Here is a 6,439-nt window from a genome sequence, read left to right as displayed (position 1 = left end):
ATAACTGTGTGAACTCCAACTCCCTGCTGAATGAAAGAATGGGTTCTAAGGCCCATAGGTTAGCTAATTCTGGCTATAACATTAAAGTATTCCCAAACTTAGCATCCCAAATATGGTGATGCTAAGAAGAAATTCATTAAACAGCAAGCTCTTCAGAGAGGAGACAAAGAGAAGCACACTTTTAAAGCTTCCAACTGTTTTCCTCCGACTGATTTCTTTAGACTTCGTATTTGAAGAACAATTTGCTTTCTTTACTATTTAAAAAAAAATTCTGCTTAGTATATGAACAAATAACAGAAAATTAATTTTATAGTTTCAGTGAGAGATTATTATAGTTCTATATTATATATTAGTAAGTGGCTTTGTTGAGTATATACTATATGCAACACTGAGTTACATGTTTGTTTTACTAAAGAATCTAATTTAACTATATTTTGAACACTTCTTACACCACAGCTACAAAGTCCTGGAAAAGGATACCTTCAATGACCATCATACCATTATAAAGATATGGTTGATGATAAGGCTTGTATACAATTTATGTGCAATCATGTTTGAGAAGAAGGGGATTCATTTGATGACTCTCTGAATGCCTTCCTCTCAAGGATTACACTAATATTGGGAATAAGATTGTGTTAAGTGCAAAACAAACCTTTTTTTTTTTTCATTAAGTACTGTTAGCTCTAGAAAAGATCACCACCCAGAGAGCCTGAGTAAACACAGCTGGGTTGTTGAGGAAACAATTAGTGAGAGTGGATCATGATGATAAATTTGACATAAAGAGAGAAGTCTCAGCTTTCAGCTTTTAATATTTGAAGTGGGCTTTCTATCTAATGATCAGGATGCCTTGATGGGATTGCCTTTAATTTTCTTTCAAAAGTAGAAGAAACACAGCTCCAATAGGTCGTAGGCACTGGGTTACTACATTTTAGAATGATTTTCAAAGTCAGAGATTATCTTCTATGGTAATTATAAATACTTAGAATTATTTTTGTAGGCTTTCTTCCCTGAAATAGTTAGAAGGCATCAGGTTCAGTATTTTAAACAAATTTATTTCATTTAGTCCTCACAAACTACAATGTAGACTTACTTTTATAATTTAAAAAATTAATAGTTTCATTTTTCAGCAATTTTAGGTACAGAAAAACTGCACAGTAAGTAGAGAGAGTTCCTATATATTTCCTCTTTATGGCACACTCAAAGTTCTTCATATTATTAACAATATGTATTAGTGTGGTACATCTGTTACAATTTGATGAATCAGTTATAATACATTATTATTGGAGAGCCTGGGTGGCTTAGTTGGTTAAAGCATTTGACTCTTGATTTCGGGTCAGGTCATGATTTCATGGTTCATGAGTTCGAGCCCTGCATCAGGCTCTGCACTGACAGTGTTAAGCCTGCTTGGAATTCTGTCTCTCTACTTCTCTCTCTCTCAAAAATAAATAAACTTAAAAAAATACATTATTACTAACTAAAGTCCATAGTTTACATTATGATTAGCACTTTGTGTTGTATATTCTATGGCTTTAAAGAAAAGGTTAATATCATTTGTCTACCATTACAGTGTCGTACAAAATAATTTCATGAATCTAAAAACGCTCTGTGCTCTGCCAATTCATCTCTCTACCTGTCCGTTCAAGACCCAAACAACCTCTGATCTTTCCACTTTCTCCATAGTTTTGCCTTTTTCAGTGTAGCACATAGCTGGAACCATACAGTAAGTAGTCATTTCAGACTGGCTTCCTCTGCTTTGCAGTTTAACTTCCTCCATGTTTTTTCATGGTGTGATAGCTCATTTCCTTTCATCACTGAATAATATTTCATCGAACGGATGTACCACGGTTTCTTTATCCATTCACTTACTGAAAGCTATTTTCACTGCTTCCAGTCTTTGGCAATTAACTTGGTAAGAAACTGCCAACTGTCTTCCAGTGTGGCTGTGCCATTTTGCAACTAACTTCATAATGAATAAGAGCTCTTGTTGCTTCACATCCTTGTCAACATTTGGTGTTGGTGAGTGTTTTGAATTTTAGCTGTTCTAATACATGGTGTCTGGTATCTCATTATTGTTGGGATAGATTCTTTAACTACTGGAGTGGTTAAAAAGTAAGTACTTTAAAGTAGCCAGGGTTACAGGTATTATATTTAGTCTCTGATACTTCCTAGTTGTATGATCTTAGAGGAGTTCCTTAAAACACTGTGACTCAGTTTCCTTTTCTTTAAAATAAAGTTTATGATAGTACATACTCTGTAGGGTTATCACAGAAAAGAATGCATCAATATGTTTAAAGTGCTTAGAACAGTGCCTGTCATTTGATAAACTTCCATGAACGATAGCTGTTATCACTGGTAAGATGTAGCCAATTCTTGAAATGAGAAAAAAATTAAGTAATTTGCCCAAATTTACCAGTTTAGGAGGTAGAGCAGCTAGGATTTAATTTCAGGTTGGGCTCCTGAGCTTATGCTCATTCTGATATTCTATGAAGCCTCTAAATTTGATACATACATAGAAAGACAGTGCCCTCATTTTCAAAATTTCTTGCATTTCTAGTCAAGTGTGAAGCCATTAAGTCACAACTGTACATGATTCCAGAGCTCAAGTTGCCTTTAAAAAATAGAAGCCATCAGAGTGTATCTTTGGGAACTTCAACTCCTGTCTTTTTTGCTAACTTGTGTCCCTCGTGTACAGGCATTTCAATTTCTCATTGCTCTCATCCTTCTTATCTGGTTACCCAGACAGCCCTGCTGGTCCTAATCGTTCATCCAGTGTTACAGAATACAGCGATTACAAAATCACTGAAGGTTCTGTATTCAGGTGTTTTATTGTTGTTGTCATTATGGTTATGATTATTTTGACCTTATTCTAAGAAGTTCATAATAGAAAATAATGTCACCTCTTTGCATATATTTCAAGCTTGTTTATTATAGGAGTGATTTCAGTTAAGTCTAAATAAGTACAGTTTCACTGTATGCAGGAGACATACCTGGATGTCTAATTTCAAATCTTTATCTCTTTATCACACTTTACCTGTCACACCCTTCAGTGTATATTAGTCACTTGAAACACATTTGGATAAAAGAATGACACACAGTTTGGGCCCCCTAACTCAGAAGGGATATGCAAAACCAGTCACACACAACAAAAGTGGGAGCCTTTCTTTCTGAAAGAGGACATCATATCTGAGAGGACATTGGATTGTTGGGACCTTGCAGGGGAGGGTTTCTTTCTTCCAGCTGGACAGTCTAAGGAACTGTTAAATTGTGCAGTTTTCAATGCGCAATCTATAGATTGCTCTTACTACTCTGTCAACAGTGGTGACACCTTTGTTACGTTCCTAAGGTTCAGCATTTTTATAGAAAACTTGATAAGCTATTGTTTCAATATATGTTTGTAACTCATTTTGTTGGTTCTTAAAACATTAATTTAAAATGAGTTTCACACCATTTACTTGCCATATTAGTATTTTCCTCAAAGAACTGGAGCTCATCCCATCAAAAATGTAAGTATTTAGCTTTTGTGCTATTGCTGTTCTCTTTTTCAGATGAAAATCTCAACTATGTAATACAATTACCTGGTTTTTAGTTTGTTTGTTTGTTTTTAGGTGGGATACTGCAAACTGAATTTCAATTTTTATCAGTGCTTGGGGTCACTATTTTGAAAAAGTTTTTTCAATGTGTGGTGAAACAATAGGTATATATTACTACAGTATGTATAACAGCTTATTTACAACCTGAAAAGACATAGTTATCTCCTCTTTGTAGTATATACATTTATGTGTGTATATGCACAAGTGTATGATCTCTTAACTTCCTTTCCTCACTAACAGCTATGTGTTTTTATTGTTTCTAGTGTCTTGCTTGTACCGATTCCCTTTATATTATCTTTTAATTATTTTAATATGTTAACACCTGAGAACACTTGATATGTTTACAAACCCTAGAGTAAATTAATCAAATGAACAACTTATTTGCTGTCACCTTCCATCCTACTTGACCAAAGAATTAGTTTTCTTAGAAGCACACATTTGGAATATACAGTGTAGAATCTTGGGCATTATAAGAAGCTAAGTCCTTACAAGATACTCTAAATTTAGATTGAAAGATGCTGGTTTGAATTACAGCCTGGTCACTTATGTGGTTTAATAGAGTGGCTTATAGAATTTGCCAAGTAGTTACTGATATTATTATCCCTCTGATTTTTTTTTTGCCTTAGCTTACTTTATAAGGAAAAAGCACATGTCGACAATCTAATAGCTTCCTATCACTGTTATGACCCTCAAGGAACACAATGTATATGACAGTCCTCCATAAACTACAATCAACCACACAAATGTCAAGTTTGTCTCTTCTACCCTTTCATGTAGTTGGCCCTCTTCCAGAGCTATGAGGTTGCCAGAAATTAGACACAAAATTAAACAAGCTGTCACAGGGCTATGTGTTTCATTTGTATACATAATTTGACTTCTATTTGTGTTTTTTCCCAAATATGCACTTTTTTTTGGACCCTGGGAGGCTAGAAAGAAAAAAAAAAAGGATGACACTATCCCTCTTTCCTTCCATTTCTTCTTACTTGATTAGGGATTAATGGTGTCATGGATATTGGATGCTGGCCATAGATGTGGCCTGCTAAGTGGCCTACTCTGCTGAATAAATCATATTAAATTAGGCCAGTGCAGGTGTTCAGGAAGGGATAGAGAAAACACATTCCTCCTTGACTAACATCTTTTTCCACTTGGCCCCAGGCCAACATCACAGTTTGTCAGTCCTGTGGCAGCTGCCATAAGCTGACTCCAAACTCTGTAGGCTTTTGGCTCTTATTCTGCTCCTGCTTAGAGTTCTACTCTTTTGAGGGTCCAGGCACAAATGGGAGTTTCCAAGAGTTAGCTCTTGTGATCCAAGAGCTCATCACAGACTTATAAATCACCGAGTCTCAACCCATTGTCAATTTGGAGATCTGTCTTATTCTAAGTGCTAAAAAGATTACAGTATAAGTTGTTCCTACATATACACTCAATGGTATACTCAGGAGAAAGATAAAGACATATATGTAGAAAAATAAAGTTCACCATGATGCAGTATAGACAAAAGACTTTAGTTTCATCTCATTTGAGCTGGACTAGAGTTTTGGCAGAAAAAAAAGCAATATTTGAGCTGGAAATTAAGAATCTGGACATATATGAAGAAACAGTGTGTCCCAAGCCCTCCATACGACTGAAAGCCTGTCTTCCAATACTCAAGTCATTTTATAAGAACACATTGTTTGTTGCCTGACATCTTTAGATCTCTTCTCTTTAATCCTCTTTATCAATCTTTTCTACTCATCCAAATTGTCACTCATGACATCTGCCTTCACATACACAGGTGACTCCACAGCTCAGATGAATGAAAAGATTTTAGCTAATTGGATAGGACATAAAGGTCAATGGTTCAATTATCATCCGGGGACAATTAGAGGCCTTGACTGCAATGAGACTTGGCTTTCAAGTGTCTTGGCCTAAAACCATCAATGAACCTGATATTTCATTCATTTTATAAAGTTCCTTCAGCATGATTCACTTGAAAAAATGTATCTTTTGCCCTTGAGTGTCCCAATCTTCTTGCAAATATTCCACTGAAATATTCCCTGTTTTACTTTAAATATCTTTTGCTTGTTCTTCTCTAATAGCCTGAAGGATTTAAAGCTTTTCCTTAATCACTTAACCTGGCATTGTATTATGGCAATACACAGTGACCTGTGTCCTGAATTTCTTTCCACTACTTAAGTTCACGTATAACAACCAATGTTCCTTCACCTCTGTGTGTGCCACATCTAATCTGTGCTTCCCTGCATGCTGAGGGTTCTGTTCTATCATGACCATATTTCACAAATGAGCACAAGCTGTAGCCCAATGCCTTATGTATCAGGGATGTGTGTGGCAGGATTTCACCTAGGTTTTTAAAAATATTTTTTTAATGTTTATTTATATTGAAGAGAGAGAGAAGCAGAGTTGCAGAGAGAGAGAGGGAGACACAGAATCTGAAGCAGGCTCCAGGGTCTGAGTTGTCAGCATAGAGCTCTATGTGGGGCTCGAACCCACAAACTTTGAGATCATGACCTGAGTCAAAGTTGGAACCTTAACCAACTGAGCCACCCAGGAGCCCCTCACCTAGGTTTTTGAGTACAGAGATAAGTTAAGCAATTTTAGATAGAAAGCATGAGTAGGCATAAAAATGAAAGACATCCTATAACACCATATATGTTAGAGGATAGGAGCTCCCTGAAGAAATGGACTATATTTCTTTTGTCTCTTACTTGAGTTTCTATTACAGCGAGTTACTCATCTTACATTTAATTCATTTAATTAAATAAGAAATTAAGACAAGGTAGACCATTCGACTAGCTATTTATCCAAATGATCTAAGTATAGATGGAAAGACCGATTAACAGGTGAATAGG

This window comes from Crocuta crocuta, unplaced genomic scaffold, assembly GCF_008692635.1.
Source record: "Crocuta crocuta isolate KB4526 unplaced genomic scaffold, BGI_CrCroc_1.0 scaffold430, whole genome shotgun sequence".
In the NCBI taxonomy this organism is placed as follows: domain Eukaryota; kingdom Metazoa; phylum Chordata; class Mammalia; order Carnivora; family Hyaenidae; genus Crocuta; species Crocuta crocuta.
This window is presented reverse-complemented; position numbering follows the sequence as displayed.